Genomic DNA, 17,434 nt, shown 5'->3' with positions numbered 1-17,434 from the left:
GTCTAGACCTTGTAGAAGGAGGAGCCCACCCACAATGCCATACAGCAGTCCAGGTAAGATTGAAGAGATCAGAAGGCTAAAAATGTGGCTTAAATCTTGGTGTAGGATAAAAGGGTATAGGTTTATAAGGCATTTGGACTCCTTTAAAAACAAACAAAACCTGTTCCACCGTAACAAGATTATATTTGAATTGGAAAAGCACTAATATGTTTAGACTAGGAAATAGTTCAGGGGTACAGGGAGGTTAGGGTTAGAGGGACCAAAAATAGTGTTAAGAGTCATGCATATTAACATTAATTCGAACACAAAGTGCAAAATTAAATTGAACACGTTAAAATAGTTTGCTGTAATGCCCGAAGGATCAACTATTAAACGTGAGTTGGAGCTGCATGTAGCTGAGCTGAATTATGATATAGCAATATCTGAAACTTGGCCAATTAAAGATGTGGATGAGGATCACACTTTGTAGATGGGCACACTTTCAATGAAATATATACTCGACAAAGGTTACTGTTTGAGTTTTTAGATATAATTGGTGACTTTTTAAACACAGTATGTTAAAAGCACCATTGTTGAAGGAAGCCTGGCTAGATTGAGTATTTTGTAATTATTAGGATATAATTTTGCATGTTGAAGTGATTGAGCCATTAGGGTCAAGTGACTGTAGTACAGTACAATTATCAGTGTTTTGGTAGAGCACAGATGCAAAGAGTAAAACTGTTAAAAGTTTAACTGTGACAAGGCAATTTGTAGGCAGATGTGGCAAAATCTAATTGGGAAAAGCTTGCAAGTGTGATTTCAGTTGAGGAGCAATGGAACTGGTTTAAAAATAGATATAATGGAGGACAGGTACATCCAGAAATTTGGAATTATTAGGAAATTTTAAAAAAATCTCCACCATGGAAAAGTAAGGAGATACAGCTGCAAAGGAAAAAATAGTTGTGTAAGGTGTAAAGCCTTACAACTTCAATGCAAATTGAAAATTTGAGAAGCTAAATGGCAGTTGGAGGGGAATTAAAATACACAGTGAAACAGCAAATGCTTTAAGCTTTAATTTTTCTGAAGTTTTTACATCTGAGGAAGTGGTTAACATTCCAGTGGTAAAGGGACAATTGAGGAGGTAGTGAGTGATTTGAAAATAGCAGAAGTTCTGCTGAGATTCAATATGCTGAAATCTATCAAATCACCATGGTTATATATTTATCCTTAAGTACAAATTATTGAGCATAAGATTGAGCCATGGCAAGAACAGGAGTTTTACTGAATAAGTGACATGCCTTCCGATCAGGGAGGTTGTGTTTTACTAACATGCATGAATTTTATGAGGAAACAAGGTTTTTTTTGTGTGTGTGTCTCCAACCAATTAGCACAACAATTTTATTGTCTCAATGAATTGCAGTGTTTTGCAACTTTTGTGGCCTTGGATCCAGTTCTTTCTGGACCCTCTGACAGTATTTGAAGCTCCCCCCTTTAGTAAAGTGGGGAAAGATACTGCACAATATTGCTGATCAGTTCAGGGGTGTGTGATATAAAAATAATAAATGCTGTAATCAGTTTCAGTGCATGGCCTTGCGTTTTTGAAAAAGCCAACAATGTTGTCTACCTGAATATCATCATTATACTTGCACTACCAATCAGAGTTAAGCACTTTCTGAAGTTAAAAATAATAGGAAATAAAAATAAGGAATACGTATTAGCTGATGAGGCCATGCTACGATTAATCAATAGCAATTTATTTCTATAGCTGATGGACATGCTGGGTTTCAGCAAGTGATAAGAAGAGAACAGGAATGTGGTTTTGAGTGATGAAAAGTAATTGCTAGCTTTTTGTATTGTTTATTGGTTGACATTTATATGAATCCACTGCATATTAAGATAGTGGCCATTTTTGGCTTTAATGCCAATGGAGAGTAAAGGAATTGGCAGCTTTTATCTTGTAATGAATCAAATTTAAAGCACCTTTGTAACATTACCTAATTCCACTTTAATATGGATTTCTTCTGCAATCTCTTTCACACACCACAAAACTGTCTAGCATGTTCAACAGTAAGCAGCTCAAGTGAGCTAAAGCTATTAGATCCTTGTGAGGAAAAATATTGTATCATATAAAGAAATGTACTTGGCTTCATACTACTTCTGATCCATCCAATGAACCTATATTAATTATATATACTGTACCTGTACTATATATTTTACTATACAAAACCTATTTCTCCAAAATCTGAAGATGTGATCAACAGTTTCATGGTAGGGCATGTACTTGTGCACTGCAAGAAGTGTCAGAGTCCTGGTGATGGATTTCAAAGTGAGTGCTGTTTCAGTTACATAAATTGTGCCTGTAGTGTGCTTAATTTTCATGAATGGCATACTAGGTGGCTGCAAATGTCGCCTAATGGATTGACAGTCTCCATTTGCTTCTCATTTGCTTCTATATTTTCATCAAATCAAGTGCAGCATGGCTCCAGAACACCACCAATCTAACACTGTAGAGGAATCCAAGAAGAAAAGATGTATCATTGAATTGGAAATAGTTCATCAAACAATATGAAAGTGGTTAATGTTATCGCATGTGATTTTGGCTAGTCCCACTCTATAATAATGACAATTTTGAAAATGAAGGACAAGATCTTTGCTTTATTCAAGGATATGCACCAGTGAAATCCACAACTGTGTAACGCCCCCTGCATCTGGACTTGAGAAGGATATGGTCCTCAGGTGTTTGAGACCTATTAGTGAGGACAGGACTATCTGGAGAGGCTGGCATAAAAACACTTTTTCAATTGGTATTAGGGCAGGTCACAGACACAGCGAATATGCATCCTAACTGTTGGTCCATCTGCTGTCGTGAGTCGTTGCTGGCATGTCGGACTCTTCCCCCAGGTCATTACAATATTAAACGAGCAGCATAAGGAACCTACATCCCACATGGATTGAACATCAGAAGCATATGCCCCTCACAACAAAGGTGTGAAGTGTGTGTTAAAATGCTAAAAGGAGAAGCAGGACCTGATGGACGGTATATTTGACTTCTATAATTATTGAGGTATTCCTGTATTACAATGGTCACCAGCTCCAGTCCTGGAGGGCTGTGGTGGCTGCAGGTTTTCATCCATCCATCCATTATCCAACCCGCTATATCCCAACTACAGGGTCACGTAGGGTCTGCTGGAGCCAATCCCAGCCAACACAGGCCACAAGGTAGGAAACGAACCCTGGGCAGGGCGCCAGCTCAATGCAGGGCACACACTAGGGACAATTTGGGATCACCAATGTACCTAACCTACATGTCTTTGGACAGTGAGAGGAAACCCACGCAGACACGGGGAGAACATGCAAACTCCACGCAGGGAGGACCCAGGAAGCGAACCCAGGTCTCCTAACTGCGAGGCAGCAGTACTACCCACTGCGCAACCATGCCGCCCTAACTCCTTTTCCTTTCATTTTAATTGACTTGTTTTTTTAAGAAATGTTTCCCTTTATTGTTCCTCTGAATTGCTTCATATCTTTCCTAAAATGGCATCCAAGCAAATGAAATGTGAAGTGAGTGAACCAACAGAAGACCACCTCAGTCAGGACCTCAAACTCCAACCAATTTCACTCTAACCAGTTGCTTAATTAGATGCTGATTCTGGTTTTTAATTAAACCCGTTCTATAATTCAATGGCTTTTTGCTGCTCTCAGTGTGCAAAGGTATACATTTCCAAATCTGTTGATTTACTCTTTTCTAAGAGAACTGTTAAAATGTTTTGGGGACCTGAACAGATCATCATTCCTGAGACTTTTATTTTCAGATACTGTATGATGGACTCAGTTTCCTGGTCATGTTATGACTCATTTTGTAATCTTATTTTTGTTTGGCTGCTAACTAAGGAAAAAGGAGCAATTAAGGTGTTTTAGTCTTCAATCCCAGGGCAATTAAAGTTAATTCTAAAGAAGTTAATTAGCAGCAAAAACAGGTCTCTAATTAAGAAAAAGGATAAAATGAAAACCTGCAGCCACTGTGGTCCTCCAGGACCAGAGTTTGGGATCCCTGCTGTATTGAGTTGTTTCCCCAATGTCAGACCATAACCCAGACATATGTTGATGGACAAAGCAGAAAGGTATAACTTGTGTTGTATACCAACACCTCCCATGACATGCCAAGTTGCTGAAGAAGCTAAAAGGACTTGGAAAGGCAGTCAGTCATTTCCAAACCCGCTATATCCTAACACAGGGTTATGGTGTCTACTGGAGCCAATCCCAGCCAGCACAGGGCACAAGGCAGGAACAAATCTCAGAGCAGGGCACACACACACACCAAGCACACACTAGGGACAATTTAGGACTGCCAATGCACCTAACCTGCATGTCTTTGGACTGTGGGAGGAAACCCCACGCATACACGGGGAGCGAACCCAGGTGTCTTTACTGCGAGGCAGCAGCGCTACCACTGTGCTGCCCTTTGGGAAGGCACTCTTGGAATATATGATCAACTGTACAGTGTTGACTGTCATCTAGCTACTCTCTGTGTCTGTTAATTTATCAAAATAAGATAATGTCTTTAATGGTCATAGTTAATACTTTTAGATAACCAAGGCTCCCTATAGTAGTTAGTTAACAGAGAGAGACAGAAAGCTCGCCTTTCAAACCTTAAAGGAAAAAACATTTGTTCCAATTAGTGTGTTAGAATTTAAACTTGTCCAAGGCTCAGAAATATACTGTAGTCCAAGACTAACTTCTGTCTTTAGGTCACCTATTGAAGAGTAACTTAAACTTATTCTATAACTCAGGAGGTCAGCATTGAGAGAGAGCACTATTTGTAATTCTTATCTGTCTGTAGTATCATGGCTTAATGGGTAAATAAAAGGGTGATAAATGAGTTTTCTAAAAAGATTTCATTCCTTTAATCTGAAATTAGAAGAAAATAGATCACAGAAGTTCATGCCCTCACTAATGGAGCTTGCTAGGAAACAAAGTACTCCAGATTTTGTGGCTTTTGCGGTTTGTCTCCTGTTTATAGATTTGTGTGTCTTTCTGTAATCTTCATGTCATCAGTACACCTCATTGTATTCAATAAACTGAGTGAGTTTGGTTAAATGTAATTGATAAGGAACCCACTATTTTTTTTTAAAAAGTGACACATCCAAATTATAGACCTTCCTAGATCAGTCATTTTTTACTATAACATTTTCCAATAAACGAGCCCTTGAGGACATACACACACTTCAGTATATATAAAAAAAAGTTTAGGAGGTTCTTTAAAAATGTAATGTTCAGTGGAAACAGAAAGAGAAAAAAAAAGAAAGATTGTAGACATATCTCCATGGCTATTTTAAGGGAAGCTATTTTATGGATTTGGGGATCTGTGGCAAAGTAGTATGATTGTCACTGCCACCTCCCAGTGGTGAGACCTGGGTTTGAAATTGTGGTCTGGTCATTGCCACCCATATTGCTACCCATATCACCTTGGTTTTTCTATGATTTCCACTCATATACCAAATACAAACACTTTGGTCAGCTGATTGACCCATTCTATGCAAGTAGCTGTGTGTGACTTGATCTGAGATGGATGGGCTCCTCGTCCGTGGTAACTCTTGCTTTGCAACTGACGTTTGGTTGTTCAACTTGACACCATACAAAGAAGCACACTGGTACAGTATACAAGGGTGTTATCCTCATGGCAGGGTGAGGTGTTCTTTACCTGTTTAAGATGAGAGAGCGTCTTTGTAATCCAAAGGCCTCAGCCAGTGAGCAGCAACACCACAGAGAGAATTTCTCAACAGACAATGTGGGATACGCTGTGGTTTGCTGTGACCAAGTAAAAATAATGGATTTTGAGAAAGGGATGAGTGGTCCATCAAAAGACTACTTGAATTCTGTGCGAGTGAAATAATGAATCACTTAAAGAGTATCACTTATGAGACGTGCTCCTTTACTTGAACTGGCCATTTGGGTACTTGGCCACAAGCATGATTTGGGGAGGATCAGGCTTGGATTGACTCATAGAGCCGGGGAAAGTGAGTGCAGATTGTGTTCTCTCTGACCCCAAGTGAGTGATGTAAAGCAGTGTTGGTGGTATGAATATACAGGCAGCCGATGGGGCAGAAAATATGTAATTGAACGGAAGAAGGCATGAGGTGAGTAAGTTAAGGAGAGACACTGTGCTTCACAAAGTACAGTATTAGGCTATCAGCACCAAATAAAAAAAAAGCCACAAAATGAATATCAACATATTTTTCATACAGTACAACTACCAAGTGATGGCATGTAAAGATATCTCAAACATCAAATACTCAATACCAAAAAAAATAAATACTAATGAATATTGGTAAATTTCTGATTTTTGTTCAATGGGTAAACTATTATAATATTGTATATACGTAATCAACTTGATTCATAATAACTACTTATCAAGAATAGTGGGATGTTCAAGTTCACATACTCCATAAATTGAGTCACTGAAAATCAACCAATTAATTGCTTAAAAGAGCTCTAGCCTTCAAGCACCAAGATTTAACTGAAAAGTTAAGGGAAATATTGGCAAAAAATGTACGCTTCTTTAAATATTTTATTTCAGACTCATTCCTAAAATTGCAGTGAAGCAATAGTACTGTACTTTAAATCACAAAATACAAAACTAACATTAACTATGGGTATGTAGAGTATGGTGACCTTATTCTTAAAACATCTGTCAGTTTTTGATAATGACACAGTACATTAATGCTTGCACAAATAGCCAACACTAATTGATAATTAATCTCCCAGTGGAGACATGCTAAATGTGAAACTCCCACATCCGCTACCGGAGCTGCACCCCCACACTACCTACGACCCACGCAAAAACTCCAGTGTGATAATTATTCATTCATTTAAAGTGCACATCCGATAGACGCTTTGTATCACAAGCGCCTACAACAACATATCGTTCAATTTCACCATTATTACATTGATGTCTTCAAATGCCAATGTATAATCTGATTTTATGGAGCTCTTTCTCTCTTACAAAACTTTGTTTACTTTTAACATATGCAGTTCATTTTCCACACATGTAACACACATTTACATGTTTAATAGGGGTCTTTTTAGGTAACTTTTCAACTGTAAACATTTAATTGTAAATCGGAAGCTTAATGTTTGCCAGACCAGGTTAAGAAGAGCACAACTGCTCCTCAAAATCACCATCCCTACTTTCAGTGCCACATTCATGAAGCATTGGATTGGTTTAGAAATGCAACACTCAGTAAGCTGTCTAAACGGTCCCGCCCACTTTAAAGCAGAATTCGCTCATGATGGTCTCCAAACGTAAAAGTTATATCTGGCTCATTAGGACTACATTAGGTGACATCTGCTGTCATTGCTGAGGGATCACCAAGTATCAGCTCCCCTCCCATCAACTATACTCCCTGATCCAACATGGATGGCAGCCATACTTAGGAAGGGAATTGCAATTAGTTAATCAATTAATTAGTGAATTAGTTAAGCAGCCAGCTGCTTATCTATGTCTGAGCTTACTAAGTTCACTGCCGCTGTTCATTTGACAATAAAAAAAAAGAGCACAAAAACATTATATGATTGAAAATTGGCCCACAGAACTCTTCTTTAGAATTAGAGGTAACTGCTACTTATTCATCTTCATCAAAACTAATTTGCTTTCTCTGTGAAATAAAAAAGGAAGTCACCAGTTAAAAACGAACAACAAATTTAGTTCTTTATGAATTCATTCTTATCTGCAGAATAATTGTTACCCAAAGCCACCATAATCCGAAATCAACCTGTACAGTAAATTATTGAGGTGAGTTTACTATTTATTTTTATATTATATTGTCAGCTGCTGGGGGATGATACAGTGCCCCACCTCCCATTAATGGAGATAGGCCACTACTTTAAATTCATTTATCACATAGATCAATCACTTTCCCACCAAATTGCACAAATTTCAAATCATTTTAGACCTCTTTTTAACTTACCGTGCTGTCTTTCCTCCTTACAGCAGCTGATCTTCTTTGCCTCCTAACCCTGAACATGTATACTTCTCCCAGGCTTTTCAATTTTTTTTTGTAGGGAAGGCTGTGATTTAAGATTCATGGCCAAATGTTTCTTTGATGATTTAACTATATAATATCTGTGTTACATAAAAAAACAGGTTTGCAGGTCTGCGTTACTTAAAAACTGAACTAAGGCAGGTGTGAAAGGTGCCAAAGACTGCAATTGAAAAGACATATTACTTTTTTAAATATTTTGGATGCACATTTTAAATGCACATTTTTGGCTGTTTGTATTACACCAGCAATGCAGTTTTAAGATTGTAAAACATGGTGTGCAGCCATGGGCCAAGTTTAAAGGGATGTGCTAGTCAGCAGTTTCCAGACAACAGTCAGTGAAGGGTCTTCTACTAGCACACAAAAATAGAAGGATGTACATATTTTACTAGGTTGTTTATGTCAAACTATGAGTTGAAATTATATGCAGCTCATTGTGGTATAGTGGGACTGCAGATTAACGTTTTTGTGGCACGTTTTTAAAAAAATTGAATGACCAGCTTGATCTCTGTGGGTGTGTGTGCTCGCATCGCTGTGGGAGGTTGGTGAGGTAATTGAGGCGAAATGCACCTGCATGTCAGGGTGCAGTCTGTCTCAATCGCTTCATCTGCCTTCTGCGGTGTGTGATTGACGCGATGCAGTCACAGAGGCATATAAGGGGAAGCCGGCATGAAAATAAAGAGAGAATATGGAAAGAAAAAACAAAAGATAAAAAGAACGGAGGTTAAAAGTAGGAGAGAGAGAAAGGCAGGAGTAAGCAAGAGCTAGTGTAAGATGGGAGGAAGCAGGCAGCTCAGAATAGAGCCCCAGGAAGGAGCGTGTATTTCTTTTTATTTATTTATTGAACATTTTGCATTGTATGTTTTGAACACTGTTTTTGATGGTTTGTTTTAATAAAAGAACCTTATCACTTTCACACCTACCCCTTGCTACGATGTGTGTTTGTCCTCATCCGCTGGCTCATCCCTTGGGTACGTTATCGACGTTTGTGAGTTCAAGTGGATCCCTGGAAATTCCCAGTGGCGTGGAGCAGACTACCCGCACCGTCACACTCATCTACAGTATATGTTAATTGTAATACAGTGTGCTGCTTTAAAGCACCATCACAAAAGCACAATCATTGCAATTGGATTATGTCAATCCTATTGTAGTGGTGCTCACCAAAGCCAAGTGCCGATGGATTATTACTCTATTACATCGCTCCTTTAGGTAACGCGCTTGCCATTGCTGCAGTAGTTAGAATTCTGATGTGACTTTGACAGGCTTGCTGTTTGTATCAGCTCCTCTACAGCTGGCACTGAAACTGCGTGTTTGCCTGACAGAATGCCAGCTGACACTATGAGCAAATAATCCCTTGGTAGTGTTAAAAAATAAAACTGTCTTTTCTTTCAGCATATGAATGCACCATTTTTGGTTTGCTCATAGCAAAATATTGGCATGAGCCGGCTCTGCCTCTGGGCGTAGTATTTAATAACAAATGCTGAACCAGTGAAATGTGCAGTTTTTCATAGAAAAGAAGAAAAAGTAATGTCAAAGCAACACACTCTTTATAGCACATTACATTTTATAGTAAGTGACTATATAACATTTAGTTACTTTTTTGTGAGTAATGAATATCATATACTTGTATAGCCATATCACATGTACTTCAGAACAGGTCATCCACCTGAAGCTAAGCCAGTACTAGGAAAAACTTGGGTTGCTGCTGGAATAGATGTTTGTGAGGCCAGCAGAAGGCACTTACCCTGTAGTCTGAATGTGGATCCCATTGTCCTAATGCAATGATGGGGGGACGCTGTGCCGTAAAACATGGTGCTGTCCTTCAGATGAGATGTAAAACCGAGGTCCTGACACTCTATGGTCATAAAAGATCTCTAGGCATCCTTTGTAATTAGTAGGGTGTTACCCGATATCCAAGATTATTTGCCCACTACAGCTTAGTCATTCTGGCCCCCTAATCATCAACCTGTTTCTAACTGGCTATCTCTCTCGCCACTTCATCACCTAACAGCTAATGTGTGTTGAGTGTACTGGGGCAAAAATGGATCTCTTTGCATCATTCAGGTGGAAGCTGAATATTAATGGTGATTGAAGTGGCTCCTAACTCACTGAAGCACTTTGAATAGTGGGAAAAGGGTATATAAATGTAAAGAATTACAAAGTACTGATTATTATTATTATATGGAGCTAACCTTCCTTTGAGTCAGAAACATGCCAACATGGTGTGTGCTTCCAGCAACCCTCCTTGACCCTTGCCAGTTATTGGGGATCTCTCTTATGTGGTCAGATCTCACTTATTTGCTCTTGTCACTGCCAGTCTTTTTACTTCATCTGACCAGAAACCTACACTATGGTTAAAAGCTTTGCCCCTTGAGCAGGTCATAACCATATCAAGAGTGTAGATGTGTCACAGGGCATTCATATTATTATTATTATTGCATATTAATGTTATTGATGTTTGAAATGTGGAATGCATTTGGAATATTGTGGTAAACGAGATGGTCAAATAGAAGAAAGTGTCTATCCAGGTTAATCAGTTGTTTTATTGTAACATCTACTTACATTTATTGTAACCTGACCAGAAATGTAATTTCCTTCAAAGTTTAAATATTAAACTAAAAGAAAGCTAATGCACTTTCTTTCTAAGACATTTTTTTAAATAACATTGATGAGCCTAATGTTCTTGTGTGGTTGAATGCATAACCATAACAGTTTTTAATGGACATGCAAACAGTTCAATTTCTTCCTATACGATCATAGTGTCTGCTCCTACATAGTAAAAAAGCCACGTCTTTACTGCAGTTAAATCATCTTTCTGTCATTTATTTCTGTTATTTCTTTCTTCCACCAGAGCAGGAATATTGTCTACTTTAGTTATTTTTGTTCCTATAATATGGACATTTTAAACTGCTGATGCAAAAATCCTAACATTGCAACCAGTGCCATGTGCACATGACCCCTGTGCTGGCTCCACTATACTAGTGTTCTGTTCAACAATGAATTCTATTCAAAGCTTTGATGCCAAATATCAAAACTAATAATTACAAAAATCTCAGCCTGTTGTCATTGATTGCTGCAAATCAACCTGTCGGTATCTTAGAACTTTGGCTGCTAAGTATTTTAAAGCCATATACAGTATTTAATAAAGTTATCATATCACCTGAGGGCAATTTCCAGAAAATAATAGAGAGCCAGGGGCCAGTACGCATTGTGTTAATTGTAATTATTCTGAAGCATCTGTAACAATGGATGACCTTTCTTTCACATTAATCTACATACAGTATAATGGGTAAACACCACAGCACTTGCACCAAAAATGGTTACATTTCAGGTTAAGCTAAATTTATGTAAACAAGTAATACACAGCGTCCTTCAACATCTCCAATAAGATGCTGCAAATGCTCTATCAGACGGTTGTGGTGAGTGCCCTCTTCTACGTGGTGGTGTGCTGGGGAGGCAGCATAAAGAAGAGGGACGCCTCAAGTCTGGACAAACTGGTGAGGAAGGCAGGCTCTATTGTACGCCAGTCTGACAGTTTGACATCTGTGGCAGAGCGATGGGCGCTTAGCAGGCTCCTGTCAATCATGAAGAATTCACTGCATCCACTGAACAGTATCATCTCCAGACAGAGGAACAGCTTCAGCGACAGATTGCTGTTACTGTCCTGCTTTACTGACAGACTGAGGAGATCGCTCCTCTCCCACACTATGCATATATCTATCTATCTATCTATCTTGTTAGTACGAGGGTGACACTGTCTGTCCATGGAAAGTTAAAGACAGGCTTGTGGGAGGTCAAGACAAGCTGCTCTCATGCATGCATGTTTGTGGACCACTCTCCAGGCTCATTTGAGGTATGTAATTCATCTGCGGGTCGAGAAGGGGTGCTGATGCTAACATTCGCCTCTCTTGCCCAGTTAGAGCAACTGACTCCACCCCTTTCAGTTGCAAAGCTATAAATCCCACTTCTGCCTGAAGGAGGTGCTCAGTCTTGCATTGGACCCAACAGGATGGAATTCTTCCCAGACTGCCTTGCTGTCACTTAGTCTGATGGCAACCCTGTTTTGAAAACTTTTTTTTTTCTGTTGGGGGGGCATAGTGACCCTAATTTTGGTTGAGTTAATATGAAGTATTTTGTTTGGAATTAAACAGTGTCAAAAGAATGGACAAAATGCCACAAAATGTTTTTGGGGTAGCCACCCCATATAATGTAAGTTGGGTTCAAAAAAGGTTTGTGAAATAATTTTTCACACTGAGTTCAAAACAGAACTGATTTACAGGATACAAAATGGTGGTTTTAAGGTCGGGCAGAGGAAGTGAGGTCATCAGGGCTGGGACCGGAAATGACGTCTTTGGGGCCAGGTGGAATTTCCCGTAACAGGTCTGCAGAGGAAAGAGAAAAAGGGTTTGTGCACTCTGGCACCCCCTGGTGTGGCATGGAATTACCTTCATTCGAGCCCTTTAGCTGCCTTCCATGAGCATATGTGTGATGACAGGGATAACTGGCTTGGTGCCCCAACGTTTTCTAGTAGCGTCTTGCAGTTCCTTTACTCAGCCACACTGCATGAACTGGTTAAAATGCTCATCAGTGAGTCTGTTGCACCACAGTTCTTAATAAGGTTCACTGCTGAGAATCCCAGCTCACAGATGTAAGTAGATCCAATCATCTCTAGTTCGAATGATGCTTCATCTTTTGTGCAGGAATTAAGAAAACTCTTCTGCTCTGGCAGATCTTTGGTTTAAGAGAAATTCCATTACTTATATTTCGCAACAAGAACATTACTATGCTGAAGGAGGTCTGCGTACTTCAATCAACTGTCTTTCAGCAACATTTCAAAAAAATTGATGCTGCAAGCTTGAAGTAGAACAAATGTGGTTGACAATTTTGGTGAATCATTTCTTTCATCACTCAACTTTGCACACAAAACAGTTTGATGAATTATGCAGGGCAGCCATTTAATAGGTCTATGGCTAAATGTGAAGTAAAGCCTTTCTCCTTGCCAGCCATCGACTGACTGCCATCAGTAACCACTGTATTTATTTTACTCCAAAGGCTTTCACTGCAGCAAAAAGAGCCTTCCCCATTGCATGAACTTTCAAGGGCAAAAGGCACCACTCTACCTTGAAAATGTCACCATTGAAGTATCTTACAAACCCTGACAGCTGGGCTGTACCAGTATCATCTTTTGATTCATCATCTGAATTATATGTGATCTGCTGACTTCAGTTCTGATAAAAGAGCTGTAAACAATCTTCATGTAGAATTTCAATCCTGCATGCTATCGACAATTCAAACATGGGTACCTGTTTTACGCAGGTAATAATCTCATCTTTATTTCTATCCCCAGCAAATAATATCTTAAGCATACCCAGAGTGCAGTATGTTACCAGTTCAGCCTCCAAAAATGTTTTGCTCTCTTTAGCTAATTGCCAAATAACATGAAATGAAACCGCTGTTGCCTTCTCCTGTGTAATTGTCGATCCTGTCACAACTTGACGCAGAGTTTTCGTAGGGAGGTTTCAGGGAGGCAATTCTGTTGTCTGGCTGGGGTAACAGTACTGTAGAAGCTGGCTTGCTTACTTTTGTAGTGCGGTCTGATGTTAGAAACCTTGCTAACTGAAACTGTGATTTGACAGATTGAACAGAGCGGATTGCCGTTGGCATGTGATGGTACAAATAAAAGAAAATGTGTCTGCCTATTGAGGGCTGAAATGTCTGTTTTCACTATCATCTATCTTTCTATGCTTACTGCCACTTGCCATTGCTCATCCTGTCCTCTTAATTATAAATACATAGTAACAGTAACATATTGGCTGATTGTTGCTCCTGTCACACTGATATCATATTGGCAGGCCAAATAAAGTCATTTGGCAGGCCAGGATAGCTCCATGGGCTGGATTTTGAGTATCAGTGACCAACTGCATGATGTGTACTTAACACAAAAGGTACCAACTAACCTCTTAATATTTGAAGAACTTAAGAGATATTCATAGATTTCAGGAAACGGTCACCTGCTCATTTACTCCGGAGAATAAATGCTAACATTACTTGAAGTTATTGTCTGCTTTTACATGCAGTTTTATTACTCTTTAATTTAATATTGTTTTTTGTATCAGTATACTGCTGCTGGATTATGTGAATTTCCCCTTGGGGTTAATAAACTATCTATCTATCTATCTATCTATCTATCTATCTATCTATCTATCTATCTATCTATCTATCTATCTATCTATCTATCTATCTATTGCTTGCTATAAGACTGAATCTTTTAACTTTCTGGGCAGTTTTCTGTCGCAAAACCTTACATTGGACAATATCATCACATGCATTATTAAGAAAGCCCACCAGAGAGTGTTCTTTTGTGTCAGCTGAGGAAATTCAATCTCCCTCAAGCAATATTAGTCCAATATTCTACACAGCCCTCATCGAGTCCATTATGACCTCCTCTGTAACTGTCTGGTTTGGTGCTGACTCTGTTCAGGCTAAGGCCAATCTGCAACACATCATCAAAGGCTGTGAAAGGATCATAGGCTGTAACTCACCTGATATTCAAGTCCTATATGGCTCCAGGGTATGGAGGAGGGCCACAAAGATCATTGCTGATTTGACTCACCCAGGGCATCACCCTTTCTAAAGACTTCCCTCTGGCATACACCATCGTGCAGTGAAAGCTAAAATAACATGTCACCGAAACAGTTTTATTTCCTATGTCCAGTTGTTCTTACTAATTAAGTTTGAGCTTCAACTCGGTGTAACTGCACCTTGGACTGCCAGGACATTTAATCCTACTGTCTCTTTATTTATTTATTTTTTTAATTGCTCTTGTATGCTGTTTCATGTTTTATCATTTTATATTTTATCTTCTTTAATTTTCTTTTGTATTATGTATTGTCCTTTTATGTTGCACTAATACTATCAAGATACATTTCTAGTACACATTAGTGGACCTGGCCAATAAAGTGAATTGTGATTCTGATTCTAAAATTATGTTTTTAATGTTGGACTGTGACCATGCAGGTTCTGCTTCATGATCCCACTTCATTTTTGGGAGCCTTTATGAACCCAACACTGTCGGTAATGTAACTGGATGAGCAGGTCAATGAGGACAATAAATGAAGCAAGGTGAATGGTGCAAAAGTGCAGAACGTGCTTTTATTAAAAACAACAAAACCAAAAACAGTGCTCAAAAGAAAGTGCAGTGCTTCAAAATGTTAATAAATAAATAAACCATTAAAAACAGTGAAACAAAGTGGAGGTTAAAATTCCATAAATAAATCCAGTTAAAATGAGATTAAAAACAATAGCTGGAAGCAGTCATTTAAAACAAAACCTTCTTCTTCTTCTCCCCTGCTTCTCCCTTCCGTGCCCTGCACCAGGGGAGTCGTCCTACCAGTCTGTAAGCCTTTCGGTCCCTGGCTCCGTAGGGCTCCATCAGACCGAGACTTGATTTCCCCAGCGACCAGAGCACTCACACTGGGGCGTCCACCTCCCAAGCCTCCTGACTCCTGCGACCTTATGCGGCGAGCCAACCACCTTCTGGTCACTCCTGCTCCTCACAAGCGCTCAGCAGGAGCGACCACTTTGTGCTTTCCCCCTGAGTGTCAACCAAACACCTGCTAGGTCTCACTTCCCAGCTGCCTTCTGCTCTCAACAGCGAGCCTGCTCTTGCTCATTCACTCACTCTCTCACTCACTCATGCACCCACACCGGCTCTCAGCTTCCAACTTCCCTTTACTCCTGTCAGTAGAGAGTTGCAGTAGTCTAGATGTAATAAGATCGAAATCTGGACCATTAGTTATTCTGCATACTCCATTAATGGAGTCTGAATTTGTAGATGTTGTATAGAATGAATCTGCAAGATCAACAGACCATTGCAATATGGTCAGTGAAGGACAGCTGGTCATTGATCGCCACACTAAAGTTGAATACTTAGTCTGTGTTAGTGATAGGGAACTGAGCTGAACAGAGTGTTCAAAAGATAGACAAGCTGGGACACCTGTCTTTGCCAGGTTGAGCTGGAAATGGTGCTCCTTTATCCAGGCTGCAATATCAGTGAGACATGCAGAGATTCCAGATGATACTGTGTGGTCCACCGCAAGGACTGACATGTCAACCTACATATCATGAGCATAGGATATATACAGTAGGTCCCCGCGAAGTCGTGGTTCGGAGTTCGCGGCCTCAGTCATTCTGGAATTTTTCCTTAGAACCTAACTAATAATTGTTAGTGGAAACCACAAATATCCTCCACAAATTTATGGCTTTTTTCATGGCAATGCTGTACTGTAGAGAGAACAGGAAGCAACTGTAGAGAAAACCGTGACTTGGGATGGTGAAAGTAGCCAATAGAATTTGAAACTGCAACTCCCAGCAGTCCCTGCAGTGGCTCTAATTGGTCTTCTGCTGAGGGTGCTGGGGCTGTTGAGGTCAAAGAATGTCAGTGCGGCTTTTAAAAAGGGGGCCGGTGACCAAAAGCAAAAAAAGTTTTTGTAATTTGTGTTTCAGGTTCCTCTCTGTCTGCCTTCTGTTGGGTTACCTGTGCTTATTCGTTTTGTCCTGGATCGTTTTGTGGTTGGCATCTGGATTTTCTGCCGTCTGCCTGAGTACATGAGGTCTGTAAGTGGTTTCATGGCCATCCTGCCAAGAAAGAAACGGTCCTGAACTCGTCCACCCATCTTCACCATTTCAAGAACTAGTGGTAGGACTATCTTTAATTACCATTCAATGTGCGGATCTCTGGACTATCTATTTTCATCATTACATTTCATCCTTGCAATTTTTCATGAACTTTTTCATAATGTGCTTTGTTGTTTTTAATGTATAAATGCCGTAAGGGGAACAGGGGTGGTATCGTTGTTTTCTTATTTCATTTGTTTTCGTTACATTTTTTATTTGCTGTTTGATTACCGGTTTGCTTTGTTTTTGTCTCTCAAGGCTGGGTGCGTCCCACCTAAAAATAAATAAATCACTGTCTTCTCAATTGCGGCTTCTGGTGAGACGCTATGCTTAGAAGCCTGAACAGTACCTATCCTTTTTGGCTGATTGCTTTGTTTCTCTCTCCTCCCCCAGACATTCTCTGCTCCTGTTGGGCTTGTGTTCCACTATGATGTTTGTCTATTCTTTAATCGATAACTAACTGCATACTGAGCTCGTTTTACTTGTAAAAGAGACATGTTTGTTTGAAGTGTTTGAATAAAGTTCCTGTCTCTACAATCTTCTGTGTTTTTGTGCAATTCTGTGACCCAAGCTGCACTAAGACTAGTGTCAGTTGCACTTTGTACATATTGTTCCAGTAGTTTTTTAAACAGTTTTTACAGTTCATTAGCAGTGTGTAAAATGATCAGTGTTACAGTAATTGTGATGCTCTTTGCATGAAAAAAAATGTGTTCCATTAAAATTTTACTTTTTCTTTGTTA

The sequence above is a fragment of the Polypterus senegalus genome, chromosome 7, assembly GCF_016835505.1.
Source record: "Polypterus senegalus isolate Bchr_013 chromosome 7, ASM1683550v1, whole genome shotgun sequence".
NCBI lineage: Eukaryota > Metazoa > Chordata > Cladistia > Polypteriformes > Polypteridae > Polypterus > Polypterus senegalus.
Note: the sequence above shows the minus strand (reverse complement) of the source record.